This window comes from Bos indicus x Bos taurus, chromosome 1 (genome assembly GCF_003369695.1).
Source record: "Bos indicus x Bos taurus breed Angus x Brahman F1 hybrid chromosome 1, Bos_hybrid_MaternalHap_v2.0, whole genome shotgun sequence".
NCBI lineage: Eukaryota > Metazoa > Chordata > Mammalia > Artiodactyla > Bovidae > Bos > Bos indicus x Bos taurus.
In genome coordinates this window covers 52,339,370-52,363,026 of record NC_040076.1, presented here as the reverse complement: position 1 = coordinate 52,363,026, position 23,657 = coordinate 52,339,370, and the positions used below count along the sequence as shown (strand labels likewise).

The following is a 23,657-nucleotide window of genomic DNA, read 5'->3' as shown; positions in this document are numbered from 1 at the left end:
GTAAAGTCCAGGTAGTCAAACCTATGGTTTTCCAATAGTCATGTATGGGTGTGAGAGTTGAACCATAAAGAAGGCTAAGCACCAAAGAATTGATAGTTTTGAATTGTGGTGCTGGAGAAGACTCTTGAGAGTCCCTTGGACTGAAAGGAGATCAAACAGTCAATTCTAAAGGAAATCAACCCTGAATACTCATTGGAAGAACTGATGCTGAAGCTGAAGCGCCAATACTTTGGCCACTTATGTGAAGAGCCAACTCACTGGAAAAGATCCTGATTCTGGGGAGGGATGAAGGCAAAAGGAGAAGGGTTTGTCAGAGGATGAGATGGTTAGATAGCATCACTGACTTGATGGATATGAATTTGAGCAAATTCTGGGAGACAATGGAGGACAGAGGAGCCTGGTGTGCTGCAGTCCATGGGGTCTCAGAGTCAGACACTACTTAGCAACTGAAGAACAACAAAAGTAAGCCTACTGGGCAGGACACATTCCACCCATCAGAGTATGGGCAGTACATGGTTGAGGGCATTGAGGGTTTCTGCTGAGTGGCCATTATAAAAGGATCTATCGTGTGTATCTCTGAGCCCTGCCATTCAGGGTACTCATATTATGTGTAGACTCTGGGTTCAAATCTTCATTTCCTAGCCAACTGATAGTTAAATATCTCTGACCAGTTACTCATTCTTCCTGAGTTTCAGTTTTATCATCTGTATATTTAGACCTGACTCAAAGGGTTGTGAAGAGGATCATATGAGGCAACATAAGGAAACTCCTTAGCACCTTTATCAAGACTGATATAGGAGACACTTAGAGCTGGAAGAGACCCTGGCAGTCGACTTATCATCATATCTCATTTTAAAAATGAGAAAAACAAGTTCCAAAGAGGTTAAGTTCAACAGCTAGATACTGGCAGAACAGGAAACTTGATGGAAGAAAGAAAAACAATTGCATACCTAGTCTATACCAGGAACATCACATCTACTATCATTTTTGATCCTCAGAAAGTTCTATGAGGTATTTTTATATCTGCTTCATTGAAGAAGAAAGCTCAGAGAGGTTCAGTAAGTGGTCAAAGGCCACACAGACAGTGTGTACTAGAACTGCAATACAAATTCAGCTGTGCTTGACTTCAAAGTCCATGTCCATTCCTCTTTACTCTGGCTCAACATAGGAGGTAGGATTCCTGTTTTTTCGGTAACCTGCTTAAAACAAATCAGAACACTCCTGAGCTGTTATAAGACTGGGGTGGATTTAATTGTATCCTCAGTTCAGTCCAGTTCAGTTCAGTTGCTCAGTCATGTCTGACTCCCTGCGACCCCATGGACTGCTGCAAGCCAGGCTTCCCTGTCCATCATCAACTCCTGGAGCTTACTCAAACTCATGCCCATCAAGTCGGTGATGCCATCCAACCATGTCATCCCCTTCTCCTCCTGCCTTCAATCTTTCCTGGCATCAGGATCTTTTCAAATGAGTCGGTTCTTCACATCAGGTGGCCAAGTATTATAACTTCAGCTTCAGAATCAGTCCTTCCAATGATTATTCAGTATTGATTTCCTTTAGGACTGACAGGTTTGATCTCCTTGCAGTCCAAAGGACTCTCAAGAGTCTCCTCCAACACCACAGTTCAAAAGCATCAATTCTTCGGTGCTCAGCTTTATTTATAGTCCAACTCTCACATTCATACATGACTACTGGAAAAACCATGGCTTTGACTAGATGGGCTTTGTTGGTAAAGTAATGTCTCTGCTTTTTAATATGCTGTCTAGGTATCCTACAGGTGCTCAATGGGACATTCACTTTTTAGCTGAAAATCCCAATACCAAAATGCTTCTGCCTAGCAAAGGCAGAGAAACATGGCTCTTTTCACAGCTTAATGTGGCCGAGAATGCTAATAGAGGCGAGGAACACAGACAGGGCATGGAGGGCACGGTGGGAGCAGACAGAGCCACAGTGCCATGTAAACAAACCCAGAGAGAGGCATTCCTTGACAATTAGAGGTAGATATGTCCAAGAAAGTATTGAGGGAGCCAATCTCCATAGATATCAACAGACAAAGACTGTACTTAAAGGGAAAGATGAGAAATTACATGAGCAGAGATGGAGAACCATCTCTAGGCAGTAGCTGAGCCCCCGCGAGGAGCCGACACCATTCCCACACAGGCTGCCTGTAGCAAAAACGGTGCGGGGGCCGCAGGAAGGATCAGTGGAATTTGAGAGCAAAGAAGTCCTGACCATATGTAAGCAGCCACTATTCCCTTCATCACAGAAGGGACTGGAAGTTTCACTGGTCCCTCATGCATCTTTTGCAGAGATGCTTATCACATGGGATTTGAAATCAGACTGCTGTGTTTGAATCCCAACTTCACCACCTGCCAGCTGCACGACCTTGGACACGTTACCTAACCTTTCTGTGTACCCAGCTTCCTCATTTATAAAATGGGCCCCAAACTGCCCCCATGTCCTGAGGCTATTAGGAGGATTAAATAAGTTAGTACACAGATGACACTTGGAACTATTCCTGGCACATAATGAGAGCTCAGTAAATCCTAGCTTTTATTTTTACCTCATAGGGTTGCTCAGAGGATGAGGTAGGCTTCATGCCTGGCATGTGGTAAATAATCAGTGTTCACCTTTATTATGTATTTGTATAAGTCGCTTCAGTCGTGTCCGACTCTGTGAGACCCCATAGACGTCTGGCAGCCCACCAGGCTCCCCCGTCCCTGGGATTCTCCAGGCAAGAACACTGGAGTGGGTTGCCATTTCCTTCTCCAGTGCATGAAAGTAAAAAGTGAAAGGGAAGCCGCTCGGTTGTGTCTGACTCTTAGCGACCCCATGGACTGCAGCCTACCAGGCTCCTCCATCCATGGGATTTTCCAGGCAAGAGTACTGGAGTGGGGTGCCATTGCCTTCTCTGATATATTATTTATCGTTCACAAGCCTAGTGAATGTTTACTGTTGAATTCATAAGGTCCCAGGCTGACCTATTTGGTTGAGTTGTAGATAGATACCTGTCCTGGGTAAACCCTACCACCAAGATCTTAATACACAGAGAAGGCAACTGGGAAAGTACCACTGCCCTCTGCCACGCACCATGGAAAAGATGTGTAAACAGAGATTTCTATCTGGATGCCTACAATGTGATCCACTGATGGGAGATTATGGTGTGGTTTCTTTTCCTGATGATATTAGTAACTAAAGGACACCAACCACAAAGCAGCCTTCAGAATTCTCAGCCAAGGGATCATCTGGATTAAAAGCTATCACAGATCCTCTTCCTTAAACATCTTTCAAAATTCTCCCAAAGACAGAGAGCATTGACCTGCTGTTTTATTGGAGAGAGAGGGGAACTCTTCATAATACCAATGAACAGCACTTTATTTTAAAGGGTCATAACTGATCCTAATGGGTAAAAGCTGTAAAAAGTGAGATTCATTAAAGTAGCAGGAAAATATACCGAGTGTCTTTGCATCAGTCAACTGAGATTCAGAATGAGGTTCACCCAAAAACAACCCTCCAACTGGTGATTTACATGGTCTGAGTTAAATAATAGAGCTGTCACTGGGAAACTCACTGGAAAAAAAATTTCTTCCTCTGCTGCCTTACTGGGTAGTGGAGAGTGAAGTTATGTGACTCCCAGAGAAAGAAGGCAAATGTGGGGTGCAGGTTGAAGGGGTCACAGAATAAAATCAGGCAAAAATGGTTTTGTCTTAATCTTAGAGGTCTTAAAGTTATGAAGAAACAAAGGAAGGCTTGGCACGCTGAGATCCATGATAAATAAAGCAATATGCAACCCCATGAAGAATAAGATGGCAGCAGAAAGAGTGTTGTTTCTGACCAGCTCTTTAAACCTACTGAAAAGCAAAGCACTTGCGATACTAAATAAGCCAGACATAAAATGTCCAGTGCAGTGTGGAGTATATTTTATTTTAAAAGAAGCAGCTCTGTACTCTCAGGCTGTGTTTATGTCTATGCCATTGCTCTGGCCATGGCAAGAGACATGACCAGCAGATGCAACTGAAGCAGATCAGTGAAGAGATCACCTTGGTGAAACTTCCCTTGGAGTTGGGATGCACATGGCTCTCAGAACCTTCACACTGCAGAGACAGCACATGGCCAGCCAGCCTGTCAGCCTGTTCACTCAGGCAATCTACAAATCCCTCTAGAAGATTCCACAGGGCACAGTCTGGCTTTAGTGGAAACCTAATTTAAAGTGATTCCCAGATGACCAGCCTGGAGCCATCCTCTCCTGAATGCAGAGAACCCTGCAGTATGGGGTTGCGGGGGCAAGGGGGCGGTGGGGGGGTTGCATGTCTTCAGTCTGACATGAATATCAGCCACTTTGATTCCTCCTGGCAGGAAAAGCAGCCTTCAAATTTGTGCATATCTTCCTTTCAATATAATGAAGCATTCCATAAACTGAGCATCCCAGGACTCAATTATAAAGGCCAAATTGCTATTTTACTCACTAAGATAAATAGCTCTAGTCTCATCAATCTTGCCCTTTGTAATTTACCTTATCTGGTGGACTCTTCACAATAACCCTATGAGGAAAGCATTTGTTCTAGTCAGGGATCTGTTGGTCACAGGTAACAAAAGCTCAATTCAACCCAAGACAACAGGAAGGAATGGAGGTTGGGGGGATTGTTGCAAGGTTGTGGTGCAGTAGTGCAGTCTGACAGGAATCTAGGAAACATTGAACAATCAGGCCTTGGGACTCGCAAAATTGAGGTGGCTTTGTGAATTGTCACTCTCTACTTCCACCCCTTGCATCCAGTGACCCCCTGGTCTGTAGACTTCTTCTGGAGTAGGATCATGTGCTGAGAGCGCCACAAAGCCTGATTATCAGGGGCTAAGGTGACAGGCAGGCTTCCTGCCTGCAATGCAGGAGACACAGGTTCAATGCCTTGGTGGGGAAGAGCCCCTGAAGAAGGAAACAGCAACCCACACCGGTATTCTTACCTGAGAAATCCCATGGACAGAGAAGCCTGGTGGGCTACAGTCCATGGGGTTACAGAGTCAGACATGAGGCTAAAGAACAACAAGGTGACAGGCAGATTGCCAGACTGGAGGGCATAGGCAAAGCGTTACCCCCAAGCGATTCTAGTGCGCCACTATTAGCTCCTTTCATCACATAGGGAAACTGAGGTACATAAAAGTTAGGAGGGCTCAGTCCTATAGCGAGCAAGTGGCTCTCAGCTATCTGAGGGCTTGGGTGTTGTATTCAGACAGACCTATATTGAAATCCTATAGATTGCTTGCTGTTGGGTCCTAAACAGGTCACTTAATCTCTTTGCATTTCAATTTCCTCACTATCAAAATGGGCTTATGTCAAAATTAAATGAGTATAATTGATTTAACCCATATAATTTAGTACCTGGAATAGAAGAGCAGGCAAAAAAAAAAAAAGATACTAGCTTTTTCATCATCTATGGAACCATGACCTAGGCTGCACCACAGTTTACCACTGAGTGTGATGGGTTCTGGGCTTCCTCAGTGGCTCAGCAGTAAAGAATCTGCCTGCAATGCCAAAGACACATGTTTGATCCTTAGGTCAGAAAGATCCTTTGGAGAAGAGCATGGCTACACACTCCAGCATTCTTTCCAGGAAAATCCCATGATCAGAGGAGCCAGTCAGGCTACGGGTCCATGGAGTCACAAAGAGTCAGCTACAGCTGAGCACACATGTACCCGTGGTACGGGTTCTTCCTTCAAGTGTCTGTGTTGCCACTCTGACTTCCAGCTCCATGGAGGCAGTGTCTCATTCCTCTCCCATCACACCCTGGGCTGGCTAAGCACATTGGCAGTCCCTTCAAATTCTTGTAGAATTAAACCGGCTGAATCATTTCACAAGTCACTCTAGTCCCACAATCCCCTAAGGACGCCACGCCACCACTGTTTCATTGCCATTGGCATCTCTGGGGTACCAGCCTGGTGTTTTTCTCTTTTCCCGTCTTTCTGTCTTTCACGCAGCTCCACCTGGAGGCCAACGGCCTGAGTTTGTCATGAAGTCAAATTTATCACAAGAGAAAAATGTCCCCCAGTAAAGCAGGGCTGTTCAACTTCACATGACTACAGACAAAGAAAAGAAATCCTGGATTCTACTTGCTGGGAATGTTATTAGGGCATTTCTTTGTTGGGGTGAAGGGGGAGGGAGGGCAGGAAATCTTTATGTCAAGTGGGGATTTGGGGTAACATTTAAAGTAAAGGACTACACGAAAAGCAAGTCCAGTTAACCCTTGAACAGCATGCATTCGAACTGTGCAGATCCACTTATATACACATTTCTTTTTCAATAAATTTATTGGAAAAAAATTTGGAGATCTGCAGCAATTTGAACAAACTCACAGACAAACCACATAACCTAAAAAAAATTGAAAAAAAAGTAAGAAAAAGTAAGGTATGACATGAATGCATAAAATATAGAGAGACATACACATAACATACAAAATATAGGTTAATCAGCTACATTATCAGTAAGGTTTTTGGTCAAGAGTAGGTTATTAATAGTCAAATTTTGGGGGAGTCAAAAGTTATACATGGATTTTCCATTATGTGAGGATCGCTGACCTTCCCCTGTGTTCAAGAGTCAACCATATTAGAATTATGAAGACAAAATAAGAAGTGAAGAATTGCTTGCCTAAGGGTGACCTCACAATTCTCCTCCAGTTATTTGCAAAGTGAATACCAGCAGTGTGTTCCAAAAATCTCTTAAGAGAGTGAAAGTGAAAGTGTTAGTCATGTTGGACTCTTTGTGACTCCATGGACTGTAGCCTGCCAGGATTCTCCATCCATGGGATTTTCCAGGCAAGAACACTGGAGTGGGTTGCCATTTCCTTTTCCAGAGGATCTTCCCAACCCAGGCATTGCAGGCAGACTCTTTACCATCTGAGCCACCAGGTAAGCCCTAAAAAATCTCCTAGACAAGGTGTTCACATTGAAGAGAGATATTCCACAAGGATGCATTAATGATAAGACGAGCTAGGGGAAGGGAACTTCTATTTGACAAATACTATCATGTGTCTGCACTGACCTATGCCCTTATAGTACTTCATTATTGTCCCTTCCCAACCTTGCAACATCAATGATGTTCCAGTATTACAGGTAAGGAAAAACCAAAGGTAATACCCTCAGGCTACGCAATAAGTAAAGGATGTGCTGGAGCCCAGCCAGGGGGCTGCTGCAGACAAGATACCAGGTCAGTCTTGCTTCCCCAAATTGCTCATTTCTCTTTTTTGTGCTTCAGGCAACTCAGCTTGACTACCACTATCTGAGAGAGAAAACTGGTCCCTAACAGGACCAACATAGAGTAGAAGAAAGAATGGAGTTGTTGTTTAGGAACCAGCCACAATTGACAAACACTCATAAAGAAAGATTTGCACCACTAAGTTTTAAGGAGCTATTGAAAGATCGTTCTGATAAGTATAAAATTATTAGCACATGGGCTTTTGGGTCAGACTGAACTGACCTGCCCCTCTACTATGTGTCCTTGAGCAAGTTACTCAACCTTGCTAAGTCTCAAATTCCTTAGTTTTAAAGGAGAATAATAGTTATACCTACCTAATGCTGCTGCTAAGTCACTTCAGTCATGTCTGACTCTGTGCGACCCCATAGACAGCCTCCTACCAGGCTCCCCCGTCCCTAGGATTCTCCAGGTAAGAACACTGGAGCGGGTTGCCATTTCCTTCTCCAGTGCATGAAAGTGAAAAGTGAAAAGGAAGTTGCTCAGTCGTGTCCGACTCTTAGCGACCCCACGGACTTCAGCCCACCAGGCTCCTCCGTCCACGGGATTTTCCAGGCAAGAGTACTGGAGTGGGGTGCCATCGCCTTCTCCATACCTACCTCATAGACGTACTGTAAAGATGAAATGCAATAGACTTGCAGAAAGTGTTCCTTGCTTAGGAAAATGCCTTGTGCATAGCAAGTACTCAAGAAATGCTAGCTATCATCAACAGTGGATAATTTTAAAGAAATGGGGATTGGTCACAGAAATTGTTACAAGACATCTATTTCTGCTTTATTGACTATGCCCAAGCCTTTGACTGTGTGGATCACAATAAACTTCTGAACAATAAAATTCTGAAAGAGATGGGAATACCAGACCACCTGACCTGCCTCTTGAGAAACCTGTATGCAGGTCAGGAAGCAACAGTTAGAATTGGACATGGAACAACAGACTGGTTCCAAATGGGAAAAGGAGTACGTCAAGGCTGTATATTATCACCCTGCTTATTTAACTTATATGCAGAGTACATCATGAGAAATGCTGGGCTGGAGGAAGCACAAGCTGGAGTCAAGATTGCCAGGAGAAATATCAATAACCTCAGATATGCAAATGACACCACCCTTATGGCAGAAAGTGAAGAACTAAAGAGCCTCTTGATGAAAGTGAAAGTGGAGAGTGAAAAAGTTGGCTTAAAGCTCAACATTCAGAAAACTAAGGTTATGGCATCCGGTCCCACCACTCCATGGCAAATAGATGGGGAAATAGTGGAAACAGTGTCAGACTTTATTTTGGGGGGCTCCAAAATCACTGCAGATGGTGATTGCAGCCATGAAATTAAAAGACGCTTACTCCTTGGAAGGAAAGTTATGACCAACCTAGACAGCATATTAAAAAGCAGAGACATTACTTTGCCAACAAAGGCCCATCTAATCAAGGCTATGGTTTTTCCAGTAGTCATGTATGGATGTGAGAGTTGGACTATAAAGAAAGCCGAGCATCAAAGAATTGATGCTTTTGAACTGTGGTGATGGAGAAGACTCTTGAGAGTCCCTTGGACTGCAAAGAGATCCAACCAGTCCATCCTAAAGGAGATCAGTCCTGGGTGTTCATTGGAAGGACTGATGTTGAAGCTGAAATTCCAATACTTTGGCCACCTGATGGGAACAACAGATTCATTTGAAAAGACCCTGATGCTGGGAAAGATTGAGGGCGGGAGGAGAAGGGGACGACAGAGGATGAGATGGTTGGATGGCATCACTGACTCGATGGGCGTGAGTCTGAGTGAACTCCGGGAGTTGGTGTTGGACAGGGAGGCCTGGCGTGCTGCGGTTCCTGGGGTCACAATGAGTCGGACACGACTGAGTGACTGAAGTGAACTGAACTGAACGAAGAGATGTGAATCATTTATAAATAGTACACATTTGCATGTAGACAGTAATGAGATAATATCCTTAAATACAGTGTGTTTCTCTAAGAAGTCTGAACATATTACTTCCCACTGATCCTGAACCCCACCGTGTTACTTATTTATATTGCTAAATTGCTTAGCAACTCCCATTCTAGGCTTGAGTAGAGACATAAAATTTCAATCAAGAATAGGACAAAATACCACAAATGTTAAATAAACATGCAACTATCATATTAAATGTCAAACATAAAAATCACATTTATTTTAAAGTATCTTCCCAGGATTTGACTCTCTGTAAATTCAAATGGTTCTTCCTATGTTACGTGTGAGGTGAGGGCTTGATGTATTGGTAGAAATGTGGGGAGCATCTCAGGAAGGGTGTTTTGCTCCTTTTTTTAAGCACGTAAGGGATTTTTATATATATATATATATATATATATATATATATATATATATATATATATTGAGGGGGGGCGCATTTCTCTGCTTGTGGAATCTTAGTTTCCCCACCAGAGATCAAACCTATGACCCCTGTAGTGGAAGCACAGAGTCTGAACCACTGAAGTCCCAAGTAAGGAATTTAATTGTCTCATACAACAAGTTAGAAGCCTGGGGAGGCCAATTCAGGTCTGGAATGGGCAGCTAAACTTGTCTGCCAGCTCTATCATCCTTATTGAGAAGATTTTGTGTCCCTGGCACCTGTAGGCATTGCTCCAGGAAAGAGGAAGGAAATGAAAGGCCAAAATGGCTTACAAGTCCAATTTTTCTAGATGCTCTGCCCAAGAAGTCTTCCCAGAAGCTCTTTAGTTAGGATTGGGTCCAAGGGAATCTGTCTCCCCCTGAATCTTGCAGCTGGGGTGTGTGTGTGTCTGTGTGTATACATCTTAGGAAGGAATGAATTGCTCTGCTCCAGGTTCCAGAATCTGGTCTCATTAATCCTACACTCTCTTTCCTTCCTTTCAAACTTTGATTAACTCAACAATGATAGAGGGGAGAAAGATGACAGTGATAAACTCTCCCTTCAGAAAGAAATAGAAAGATTTACTTATTATGTTTTTGAGGACATGAATCCAGTCTTTGTCTCAGTTATTCTATTGAGCAGAGTAATTCATGAGCCTCCAACATCCACAACACCCTGAAATTTCATCTGCTACCAATATCCTTCTGCCAAGGATAATGTTCTCAGCTTTCTGATAACAGCCTTTCCCACTCTTCACATATCCTTCCTATTTGCCCCATCTGTAACCTTCCCTGGAGGAGCTCTTATTGGCATGCCATTTTAAATCCTGTTTTCAAACAAGGTAGGAAAAGCAGAAATAAGCAAATGTTAGATTTTATGATTGACTTAGAAGGCATTAGTTAGGTTTTCCAACATGAATTTTTGAAGGCTGATCATTTGAATGACTATAGCAAAGACTCCAATATTGCTCTCTTTTTCAGGTAGAGACCTTTCCATGGTATATTCTTTTTATCTCTGTCTCTTTTTCTCCTTCTTGTCCTCCTGAATGCAGAACTTAGCATCAGGAGGCCCACCTCAAAGCTTTTCTCAGGTCTAATTTCTAGCATGGTTAGTTTGGAGTCTAGGATAAAACACTTTACCATTCTTGGTATCTATTTTTCTATATATCCAGTGAAGTATCTGTATTAGGTAAATGCCAAAGTCCTTTCCAACTCCAAAATTTCTCACCCTTTATGCGTCTGAGAGGGACTTTTACCTGTGGATAAACTGTAAAAGGTCACAGCAGCCTAACATCTACACCATAGCAAAAGAAAAAAAAAAAGAAAAAGTACATTTCAAATATCATTAAAGATACTGAAGAGCTGTGGATGCAAAGAGAATTAAATAAACTAAAATTTCTAAGTGAGCTTACATTACCAACTGTTTGCTTCCCAAGGAGCATTTGTCCATTTTGGGTACAAACTTAAGACTGGATTTAGGCCAAGAAGAAGGACTCTATTGGGAAAAAGAGCATACAGCAGAACACTTGGTGAAGGTATGAGACTGAAATAATGAATTAGAGAACTGTAAGACTCACTCCCGTCTGCTCAGAGGTGGTAGGGAAAATTTATGTGAGCTGAACCAGAAAGAGAAATTAAAAACTCTTACAGTCTGCAGTGTGTAGGAGACACAGTCCCACTAGAAATAATGGGTTTGAAATGAATGCACAACAGCTCTTCCTCTCAAATCATTTGCCAGACTTTGAACCTGTGTGAAGCAGAAATCTAAGCTATAAACCTGAGACCTCTGATGACCAGGACTTTTAGAGCTGAAGAGACAGGGAGCTGTTAGGTTTCCAATTGAAAATCCAGAAGAACTCTCTGCAAAGAACAGGGACAAACCAGAGGTGAAGTGGACACAAACTACTGCAATTCCAACTCATATCCAACTCAATTTTTACCTATCTGCCTATCAGAGAAAAGGAAGAACCCTTGCTGGTAAAAGATTTCAGCCAAGCATTCTCCGATTTTTTTGTTTTGTGTTGTTTTTAATACTCAAAGTTTATGCTACAAGTTAAAATTACTAACATGAGAAGAGAATGGAAGATGTGATTGATAATCAAGAGGAAAAAAATTAAACAATAGAACCATATCCACAGATAATTCAAATATGGTAATTAGCAGAAAAGAATTTTAAATAATTAAGATTATTATACTAAAGAAAATAAAGGAGAAACTGATTAAAAGATGGAACATTTCAACAAAACTGACATGCTAAAAAAATCAAATGAGCATTCTGAAGTTGAAAAATACAATAATACATTATCTAAACCATAGAATTCACTAGATGAGTTTAATAGCATGTGGAACACTGTATATTTTATTCAAAGACAAGATTAGTTTAAAAAAAAAGAAAGAAAGAAAAGGAAGAAAACCCAAACTGAAACACCAAAGTGTGGGGAAAGAGTGAGAAAAACAGAATGAAACATAAAAGACATGTGGAACATAGTCAAAAGATCCAATGCATGTATAATTGAAATCCTAGAGGGAGAAGAGACTAGAGATCTCTTCAAGAAAATTAGAGATACCAAGGGAATATTTCATGCAAAGATGGGCTCAATAAAGGACAGAAATGGTATGTCCCTAACAGAAGCAGAACATATTAAGAAGAGGTGGCAAGAATACACAGAAGAACTATACAAAAAAGATCTTCACAACCCAGGTAACCATGATGGTGTGATCACTCACCTAGAGCCAGACATCTTGGTATGCAAAGTAAAGTGGGCCTTAGGAATCATCACTACAAACAAAGCTAGTGGAGGTGATGGAATTCCAGTTGAGCTATTTCAAATCCTAAAAGATGATGCTGTGAAAGTGCTGCACTGAATATGCCAGCAAATCTGGAAAACTCAGCAGTGGCCACAGGACTGAGTCCATTTTCATTCCAGTTCCAAAGAAAGGCAATGCCAAAGAATATTCAACTACTACTACTAAGAGATGGGAATACCAGAACACCTGATCTGCCTCTTGAGAAATTTGTATGCAGGTCAGGGAGCAACAGTTAGAACTGGACATGGAACAACAGACTGGTTCCAAATAGGAAAAGGAGTTTGTCAAGGCTGTATATTGTCACCCTGTTTATTAAACATATGCAGAGTACATCATGAGAAACGCTGGACTGGAAGAAACACAAGCTGGAATCAAGATTGCCAGGAGACATATCAATAACCTCAGATATGCAGATGACACCACCCTTATGGCAGAAAGTGAAGAGGAACTAAACAGCCTCTTGATGAAAGTGAAAGTGGAGAGTGAAAAAGTTGGCTTAAAGCTCAACATTCAGAAAACGAAGATCATGGCATCTGGTTCCACCACTTCATGGGAAATAGATGGGGAAACAGTGGAAACAGTGTCAAACTTTATTTTTCTGGGCTCCAAAATCACTGCAGATGGTGACTGCAGCCATGAAATTAAAAGACGCTTACTCCTTGGAAGGAAAGTTATGACCAACCTAGATAGCATATTCAAAAGCAGAGACATTACTTTGCCAACAAAGGTTTGTCCAGTCAAGGCTATGGTTTTTCGAGTGGTCATGTATGGATGTGAGAGTTAGACTGTGAAGAAGGCTGAGCGCCGAAGAATTGATGCTTTTGAACTGTGGTGTTGGGACTCTCAAGACTCTTGAGAGTCCCTTGGACTGCAAGGAGATCCAACCGGTCCATTCTGAAGGAGATCAGCCCTGGGATTTCTTTGGAAGGAATGATGCTAAAGCTGAACTCCAGTACTTTGGCCACCTCATGGGAAGAGTTGACTCATTGGAAAAGACTCTGATGCTGGGAGGGATTGGGGGCAGGAGGAGAAGGGGACGACAGAGGATGAGATGGCTGGATGGCATCATTGACTAGATGGACATGAATCTGGGTTAACTCTGGGTGTTGGTGATGGACAGGGAGGCCTGGCGTGCTGCGATTCATGGGGTCGCAAAGAGTCAGACACGACTGAGGGACTGATCTGATCTGATCTGATCTGACTACTAAGTCGCTTCAGTTGTGTCCGACTCTGTGAGACCCCAGACACGGCAGCCCACCAGGCTCCACCATCCCTGGGATTCTCCAGGCAAGAACTCTGGAGTGGGTTGCCATTTCCTTCTCCAATGCATGAAAGTGAAAAGTGAAAGTGAAGTTGCTCAGTCGGGTCCAACTCTTCGAGATCCCATAGACTGCAGCCTACCAGGCTCCTCTGTCCATGGGATTTTCCAGGCAAGAGTACTGGAGTGGGTTGCCATTGCCTTCTCCAAAGAATATTCAAACTACCATATAATTGCATTCATCTTACACACTAGCAAAGTAATGTTCAAAATCCTTCCAACCAGGCTTCAACAGTACATGAACTATGACATTCTAGATGTTCAAGCTGGATTTAGAAAAGGCAGAGGAACCAGAGATCATATTGCCAACATTTGTTGGATCAAATTGCCCACTTTCATCGGATCATCAAAAAAGCAAGAGAGTTCCAGAAAACCATCTACTTCTGCTTTACTGACTATGTCAAAGTTTTTGTCTGTGTGGATCACAACAAATTGTGGAAAATTCTTAAAGAGATGGAAATACCAGACCACCTGACCTGCCTCCTGAGAGATCTGTATGCAGGTCAAGAAGAAACAGTTAGAACTAGACATGGAACAACAGACTGGTTCCAAATCAGGAAAGGAGTATGTCTAGCCTGTATATCGTCATCCTGCTTATTTAACTTATATGCAGAGTACAACATACAGGCTGGATAAGCACAAGCTGGAATAAAGATTGCTGGGAGAAATATCAATTAACCTCAAATATGCAGATGACACCACCATTATGGCAGAAAGTGGAGAAGAACTAAAGAGCCTCTTGATGAAAGTGAAAGAGGAGAGTGAAAAAGTTGGCTTGAAGCTCAACATTCAGAAAACTAAGATCATGGCATCTGATCCCATCACTCATGGCAAATAGATGGGGAAACAGGGGAAACAGTGACAGACTTTATTTTGGGGGGCTCCAAAATCACTGCAGATGGTGACTGCAGCCATGAAATTAAAAGACACTTACTCCTTGGAAGTAAAGCTATGACCAACCTAGACAGCATATTAAAAAGTAGAGACATTACTTTGCCAACAAAGGTCCATCTAGTCAAAGCCATGGTTTTTCCAGTAGTTATGCATGGATGAGAGTTGGACTATAAAGAAAGCTGAGCACCAAAGAATTGATGCTTTTGAACTGTGGTGTTGGAGAAGACTCTTGAGAGTCCCTTGGACTTCAAGGAGATCCAACCAGTCCATTCTGAAGGAGATCAGCCCTTAATATTCACTGGAAGGACTGATGCTGAAGCTGAAGCTCCAATACTCTGGCCACCTGATGTGAAGTACTAACTCATTGGAAAAGACCCTGATGCTGGGAAAGATTGAAGACAGGAGGAGAAGGGGTTGACAGAGGATGAGATGGTTGGATTGCATCACCAACTCAATGGGCATGAGTTTGAGTAAGCTCTGGGAGTTGGTGATGGACAGGGAAGACTGGTGTCCCGCAGTCCATAGGGTCACTAAGAGTCAGACACAACTGAGTGACTGAATTGACTAAGAGGGAGAAGAGAAGGGGAGTAGAAAAGAGCAATCATTGTAGTGATCAGTCAGTTCAGTTCCCAAGATTGGTCAAAGATATCAACCCACAGATCCAAGAACAAGGAACACTAAGAAGAATAAAAACAATGAAAACTACATCTAGGAGTATTATATTCAAAATGATGAAAGGTAAATACACAGAGAAAAAGATCCAAGGGAAAACAAAACAAAATACACTGCTTTCCAAGTGACAACATCAAGACTGAGAGCCGACTTTTCAGTAGAAACTATGGAAGCAGGAAGATAGTGTTTTAACATCTTTTAAGAGCTGAAAGAAAAATATTATATCAAGTGAAAAGATACTTCAAAAATTAAGCCAAAATAAAAATATTTTCCAACAAATAAACCTTGATGACTTTGTCTCCAGAGAATGCAACTATAAGATTTACTAAAAGAAAATTTTCAGACCAAAGGAAAATAATCCCACAGAGAAATATTGGACTTTGGGAAGGAATAAAGAACACTGTGAGTGAGTGAGTGAAAGTCGCCCAGTCGTGTCCGACTCTTTGAGACCCATGGAAACTGTAGCCCACCAAGATCCTCTGTCCATGCAGATTCTCCAGGCAAGAATACTGAAGTGGGTTGCCGTTCTCTTCTCCAGGGGATCTTCCTGACCCAGGGATCAAACCCAGGTCTCCCGCATTACAGGCAGATTCTTTACCATCTGAGCCACCAGGGAAGACTAAAGAACACTATAGCAGATAAGTATATGTATAAATATTTGAAAATATTGACTTTATGAAACAAAAGTAAAGAAATACTTATGACAGCATAACAAAGGAGTAAAATTATAAATAATATCACAGAGAACTTGAGGACCTAAATGAAGTTAAACTGTTACGAAGTTCTTAAATTACTTGTGAAGTGGCAAAAATACTAACTTAGGATATATATTGAGAAGCTAGAAAGACATACTGATTCTCTAGGTGGAAAGCTATAAGAAAATCAAAAATTATAATAAAAAGCTAATAAAAGAGAAAACGGAATGTACATACTTAATTCAATTGCAGGTAGGAAAGGAGAAACAGAAAATAGTGTAAACCAACTATTTCAATAATTACATAAATAAATGGGATAAACATTCCAATCAAAAAAAAGAATGAATTTTTTAGAGTACATGATTCAATTATAGGTTCTTTTTTCTGGCTCTGCTGGGTCTTCACTGGCGTGTGAGGGCCTTCTCTGGTTGCAGTGTGAGGGTTTCTCACTGCAGTGGCTTCCTGTGTGTGGAGCACTGGCTCTGGGCACTTGGGTTTCGAGAGTCGGCAGCACGTGAGCTTGGTAGTTGTGGCACATGGGACCAGCTATCCTGTGGCATGTGAGATCCTAGTTCCTGGATCAAGGATCGAACCCACGTTCTCTGCATTGGCAGGCAGATTCCTAACCACCAAACCACCAGGGAATCTCTAAAGGTTCTCTGTAACAAAAATATTTAAAACCTTGATGTACTTATCTCGTAGTCAACAAGGCCTAGGAGATGAAGTGCCCTGGGTTTGAATTCTAACTTCTAATTATAAACTGTTTGAACATAGATTAGTTATGTTCACTGACTAACTGAATCTCTCTCTCCTTATCTATATTAAAGGGGCAATAGGGCCTATCTGCTAGCATTTGTGTGAGAATGAAATAAAATTAACAATAAAAGCTAGGACAGAAGACCCTCAGTGAATGATAGGTGTTACTGTTTTATAATCACCATCACCTACCAGCCCAGTCTCTAATACTGTGGTTAACGACTTAGGTGCTAAAATTACAATTCTTAGCTTTTAATTTCTGCTCTGCCTGTTATTTAGCATGTGATCTCGAGTAAGTACTTAAACCTAAACTCCATACATCTTGATTTCCTCACCTGTAAAATGGGTACTTTGAGATTTGTGAAGTTAAAATGAACTCACCTATTAAGCTATCACACATTGCCGTTGTGTGTGAAAGGTAGGTGCTCTCTACCCAGCAACCAAAGTGACTATTAAAATGTGTGATAATGCCAATCATTTGCTCAAAAGCTTCCAATGTCTTCTCATTGCACTTAGAATAAAAGCTAAAATCTTTACAGTCACTTCCGAGGTCCCTTAAAATCCATTCCTCCTCTGAACTCATCTACTAGTTACCCCTTGCTTACTCTGCTCACTTCAGACACACTGGCCTCCTTGTACTTCCTCAAACAAGTCAGTAACACTGTTGTCTCATGGTCCTTGCACTCTCAGAGTCTTCGTCTTGGAGAGCTCTTCCTTCTGCAGTCACCCACCGACTTCTCAGACTGCTCTCCCCCCGCCACTTGCTCCTTCACCGCTGCTGGGTCTTCTTCAAATATATTAGTCAGGGAAGGCAGATGGAACAATACTATGTAAAAGAGCACTTTGCTACCCACTTCACCCCACCTCCCTAGCTTACTGCCTTAGTTTGCTTTTCTTTTTTGCAGAAATCACCATGTTACATTCCTTTCTATTATAATTCTTTATTAATTTATCATATGCCTTCCCTCATTACAACATAGGTCCATGAGGGCAGGGATTTTTGTCTTTGACCAATGCTGTAACCCCAACACCTAGACAGCCACCTGACACATAGTAGGCACTCAAGAATATTTATTAAATAAGAGAGTTTTAAAAGTTACTCATTATATTCTTATTACTAGTATTATTGGATTGGCCAAAAAGTTCATTCAGGTTTTCTGCACCATCTTACAGAAAACACAAACAAACTTTTTGGCCAATCCAATATTTACTTATTTGATTATTTCTTCCTCTTCTTCCTTCTTTAGTAACTACTGGAGGCATGGAGCCATCCCTGAACTCAAGACATAGCTCAGCTTAGTCACTACTTCCTCAAGGAATTCTCTTGAATTCCCTGTCATTTCTCATGTTCTGCCTTCTTACAACACTGATCTCTGTTGTGTGATTCTTCAGTTTGAGCCTATCTTTTCTACTAGAGTTGTATCGCTAGGGACCTCATCAATTTTGCTCACCTCTGTATTCCCAGTACTGAGTACAGAGCTTGGCATGTAAAATAAACTCAATAAATAATGAATGAATAGTCAGAATAGGCTCTTGAATTATTTTGCCTACTGTAAAACTAATTTTGCACATTACTTGACCATTCTGGCTGTGCTTTGTTTAGGGTATGTTCATGATTGATAAGCCTTGGCATTTACTATGCCATTTCCTCGTTGATGTTGAACTGTATAACTTAAGCCAACCTGTGTTCTGACAGATATTCACAAATGTTTTTCCTTGGTTTGTATGCAGAGTAGAAGATGAAAGAGCAGTAGGTTGCCAGTTAGCAAAAATCCATTTGCTCCTGCTCAGATCTGTGAAAGTATCCAATTAATATGATGCATTAATATTTCACAATAAAGAGGAACTTGGAAATCAGTCTAGTAATAAAAAGAACAAGTGAAGATAGACACATTCTTCTTTATTGGGATGGAGGAATTATGGCAATCATAGCGCAGGTAAGAAAGAATGGTCATTTATTTGGAGCCTGTCATATGCCAAACTCCATTCAAGATACTTTGCATTTATGATCCCATTGGATCCATATCCAATGGATATGTGGTTGAGAAGGGAAGATGTTGGCAAATGCGGACATATCTGTGTAAACTTTTATGTGTACATATATGTGGGTGTTTGAAATAAGCAGTCTCTAGCCCTGTCTTTGCTTCATATTCGTTGTGCAAGCTTAAGCAAGTCAGTTAATGCCCCTGAGCTTCAGTTCCTACATTTGTAAAGTGTGGATCAAAAGACCCATCTCACAGAGCTGGTATTAAGATCAAATAAAATAATGAATATGAATGTTCTTTGAAAATAAGTGTTGGGGTGGGGGCGTAGGGTGTTACAAGGATCAAAGCAACAATCTACTCCTTTGGATAGCATGATGTTTTTGCATTTTCCCTGATGAAAACTAGACCTGGGGTAAAGTCATATTATATCAGGCTATTACCTATTCATTTATTGCATTTCAATCTAATAAATATTTTAAATATCTGTTATGTGCCAGACTCCATAAGGCCACGGAGAATAAAAGGGATGAAACACGATCCTGCTTCCAGGAGTTCACACTTCAGAAGAGGAAGCATATGTGTATAAAAATAACTATACAGTTCAAGGGAGAATACGCACTATGCTATGCATGTAGATATCAGGAAATCACATCAAATAATTTATACAATAACTGTATCCTGAATACCAGCTGTGGACCAGGTACTGTTCTACAACCCAAAGAGACAGGAGTGAACAAGAAAGATAGGGAGCCTGTTTTCCTGGGGCCAACTTCTGATACATGAAAAAGGATAAACAGTCCAATTCCAGTTAACTGCTGTGTTGAACAGAAAACAAGGTGATGTGATCCTGAGTTCTGGAGGAGCAGAGGGCGGTCAGTTAAGGTCTCTGATATCTCTGATATCTGAGCTGAAACTGGAGCTGTGCCAACAGGGCAGCTTTGAGAAGATCTTCTGAAAGGGAGTTCTGCACAGAGAGAAAAGCAAGTGCTAGGAGCTCGTGGGTTTAAGGCTCTGACAGAAAGTGAGAAGCTCTGGTGAGATGACAAGGGGCCAGTGGGGGTGGAGCGGCCAGCTCACACACTGCATTTTGGCTGTGGTGAAGACTCTGGGGTCTAATCCATTACAATGGGTAGCCAGGGAAGGTTTTACAAAGAGCAGAGATACAATCTGAGATCTGATTTATGCTTTAAAAGAGCACTCTTGTTGCTAAGTGGAGCAGGTCGACTGCAGTGGGGAGAAAGAAAATCCAGGAAGCCTAGACAAGATGCTATTTTATCCAGGTGAAGGATAACGAATGGCGACTTGTAACTAAACTAGAAGCAGTCTAGATGGGGAGGAAGGGACAGATGTAGAATATGTTTTGGAGTGGAGCCAACAAGAATGTGAGGAAGAAAAAGGTTGTTTCTAAATGAAGAATGCTTCAGCTTCTATCTTTACTTCAAAATCCTTTAATGTCAAACAACAAATATGTCTAATGTATATTGAAGCTAATATTAAAATACTCTGGCTGTTTAAAGTTTCTCTATGATAAATATGGTTATTCAAGAAAGTTGTTAAAAATAATAGAAAAAATTAAGAAGAATACATAAATACATCATATAAAACATGCTGTGCACACATCTAAGACTAGAATGCTTAAATTTTTACCCCCAGAACTATGACTTGATCTTGTGCTTCTGAGGAGGCAGTGCTGTATCAGATTTTGCCTCTGTCTATAGCATCTGTCAACAACCGAAAATAGTTCGACAACTTAAACACAAGAGCTAGGTGTGAGCATTTCTTTATATCGGAGAAGGCAATGGCACACCACTCCAGTACTCTTGCTTGGAAAATCCCATGGACGGAGGAGCCTGGTAGGCTGCAGTCCATGGGGTCGCTAAGAGTCGGGCACGACTGAGTGATTTTACTTTCCCTTTTCACTTTCATGCATTGGAGAAGGAAATGGCAACCCACTCCAGTGTTCTTGCCTGAAGAATCCCAGGGACGGGGGAGCCTGGTGGGCTGACGTCTATGGGGTCGCACAGAGTCAGACACGACTGAAGTGACTTAGCATAGCATAGCATTTCTTTATATATTGGAGATGACTTCCACCGATTGGGGGAAGTGGGAATGTCCAGTATCCCAGTATGTCAGGGACTGGATGGAGAACCTGGACATTTCACCAAGGCCTTAAATATTATACATGCAATCACACAGATTGCTGTAAATGCGGGAGAAGGGAGTTTGTAGCTATTTACAGCAACTGTCTGAGCGAGGCCTGAGTAACACAGTCACTTAGGGAAGCTAGGTTAGAAACCTTAGTCCACAGGCAGTCAAGCTCTGGATGGTTAGAAGCGGCCAGTGCCTCTCTGCATCCACAGGAGGCCCCCGCCCCCATGATGGTTCTGCCTTTCGGGTCCTGTGGATTTAAACAGACGTAGGATTCCATAGAGGTTAAGGAGTGGGCGGAGTGAGTCCCTGGGGGGTCCGCCAGGGGAATGAGTTCTGCAGAGCTCAGTGCTGCCACCAACTGCAGGAGTGTATCCTCCCACTGCTCACCCCACGCGGATCTGAGGCCGGATGAAGCCGGGACCAGCCAGCGAGGTTGTACTGTGGCGTGCATCATCTCCTTGCAGCGTCCTCTCCCCTGCCGCGGCTGTAATGGATCTCTGCGTCCTAAAAGAGGAAGATAATACTGGGTTTAGCTTATAAATAGATGGTTGTACGCTCTCCCTGCAATGCATTGATTGAGAGAGCCAAGCTGACTATTGATCTAATTTTAACTTACGTTTTAGCTCACAGCCTCTCCGCCTCCCTGTCGCAGTTTGGTGGAGTGCAGGGCTCGACTGCCTCAGGCGACCGCCAGGGGGCGGGCCGCTCGTGTTCCTGCCACCCTACCCGTCTGGCCTCTGTTTACGCAGGATACAATGCCGGCCTTTATTGAGTTTGAAAAATAGGAGTTTGATTTTCCTGCGCCGGGATGACCTCATCACTCATGAAAGTCAGAGGGAAGTGGGGAATTGGATGACAAGCAGTCGGGAAAATAAAGCTTGCATTTCACCTCCTCCCACTCCACCACCTACACAGAGTAATCCGGTGTGCTTCTCATTTTAAAACCACGTTGCTGAGGCCGGGAAGTGGGGGAGGGCGGTAGGAGTGGAATGTTAAGTAACCAGACATTGTGTGTTTTGTTTAAAAGGTTAGTATCACCTCCTCTCTGCCTACTAGGGTTCTCTATGGAGCTGTCACCAAATGCCAGTGCATCAACACTCTCTAGGAAAGAGTGACTTGACTTTAAAAATTTTAGTTATTCCTAAACTCGATTCATCTTGCCAGTTTAAATAATGGTCATCCGCAATTTTATACTGCTACCTTGTACATTTCAGATCTGCTTACAGCTTCAGTTGAACAGGATCGACAATTAAAATCTATCACATTTTTGTTGCCACCTTTGGGGACCACGAAGTATAGGGTAGGTAGACTATAATGTAATGGGAAGGGAGATAGAAAAAGAAAAAAGCCTCCTCAGAAATTCCCCAGTCCTGGACCTTGGTATTTGAACTCTCCTCCTGAGGTTAAGTGAAACATAACAATAGGAGCTAATATTTGTTGACTTAAAAAAAATGCTCAAGGTGAGAGATGAGAATTTTTTACTTTGGGCAATATGAGGACTGCAGCCCAGCACCTCAGATAGCGCTGAGAAACTGTTCCAAAGAGGTAGGAGGGAAGGACAGTATATATGTGATTTTGGTAATGGGAGTACTTGCAATCAAGCGCATATTTTTTTGTAGAAAAGTTTCTGCTGACCTCATGAAACTTCAGATAGTCACGAGAAACAGTTGCACCATGAAGGATTTTAGTGTTTTTCTAAATATGAGAAGACATAAGAATCAGGCTCATAAAATCAGCTCCTGGGAATATCTATCTGGGACCTATCCTGCTAGTTTCCTGGAGCACAGAGTGCCTCATTTCCACCTCTCCAACCTGAACTCCTTTCATGGAGTGTTGGTCAGCAGCTGCAGCAGCACATACTTTAATCCCTGTGAAGGTAGATGGCAAACCAATTGTATTTATCAGACACTTGCTATGTGTCTGGCACTCGACCAGCCATTTCACCTTTGCTACGTCCTTAAATTCTAAAGACAACCTACCAGTTAAGTTCTGTCATTATCCCCATTTTAGGACTGAAGAGATTGAGGCTAAATTACTTCCCCAGAGTCAGATTAGCTAGGAAGGGGCAGAGACAAGGTTCAAGGTTCAGTACTGAGTGACAAGTCAAGAGCTTGAGCTCTTGATCACCATGTTACAGCTCTTGAAAGCCTGCCTACCCTTGGCAAACTCGAAAAGTTTCTGCATCCCTAAGCAAAGGAGGATACATGTAACAAGAGGGTGACAACCTTCAGATAAGACCTGCCAAGGCCAAAACCAAAAGATTCTTCATAGGTAGGGCTCTTGAGAAAGTGAGAAATGTACAGAGAGGTTATCATCTTCAGCATCACTCATGACAAAGCTTATAAGAGGGAAATAGAGTGACAACAAGAAGGGATGTTCGTTTGGTCAGTCATTCAACAAATATTTGCTCATGGTGGACTGGTCTTTGTGGTGAGCACTGGTATATCATGGTGAAGACGACAGACACGGTCCACCCTTTCCTGGAAATTCTTGAGGGAGAGGTTTATAAATAGGAAAACAAGGAAATACATAATTATAATTGGTGATGACTGTAAAAAGAACATGAGTTATTTGGGGAGAGGATGATGAGGCAGGCCTGTCAGGGGAAATGACATTCCAGCTACAACATGAGTAGGAATTAGCCGAGTGAATGACAGGTATGAGTGTATTGTGGACAGACATGGGGAGGCTTTAAGGAGGATATGGTGTTGGGAACACAGTGATCAAGAGTGGGGGGACTGTGAGAAGAGCCTGGAGTGCTCACATAAGGTCTTTTGCTCCAGAGTGAGGA

General features: G+C 42.2%; 1 long non-coding RNA gene across 2 annotated transcripts in view; it reads right to left on the bottom strand.

Moving 5' to 3' along the window:
* The window catches only part of LOC113907551, a 46,489-nt gene extending 24,712 nt beyond the window's left edge, over positions 1-21,777 (bottom strand). For both annotated transcript variants that reach the window (XR_003515231.1, XR_003515230.1), the window contains exons 1-2: positions 21,483-21,777; positions 21,254-21,370 (exon numbers count right to left, since the gene is read on the bottom strand). This is a non-coding gene — a long non-coding RNA (uncharacterized LOC113907551). The remainder of the gene's footprint in view (positions 1-21,253; positions 21,371-21,482) is intronic.
* Positions 21,778-23,657: the final 1,880 nt, after the last annotated feature.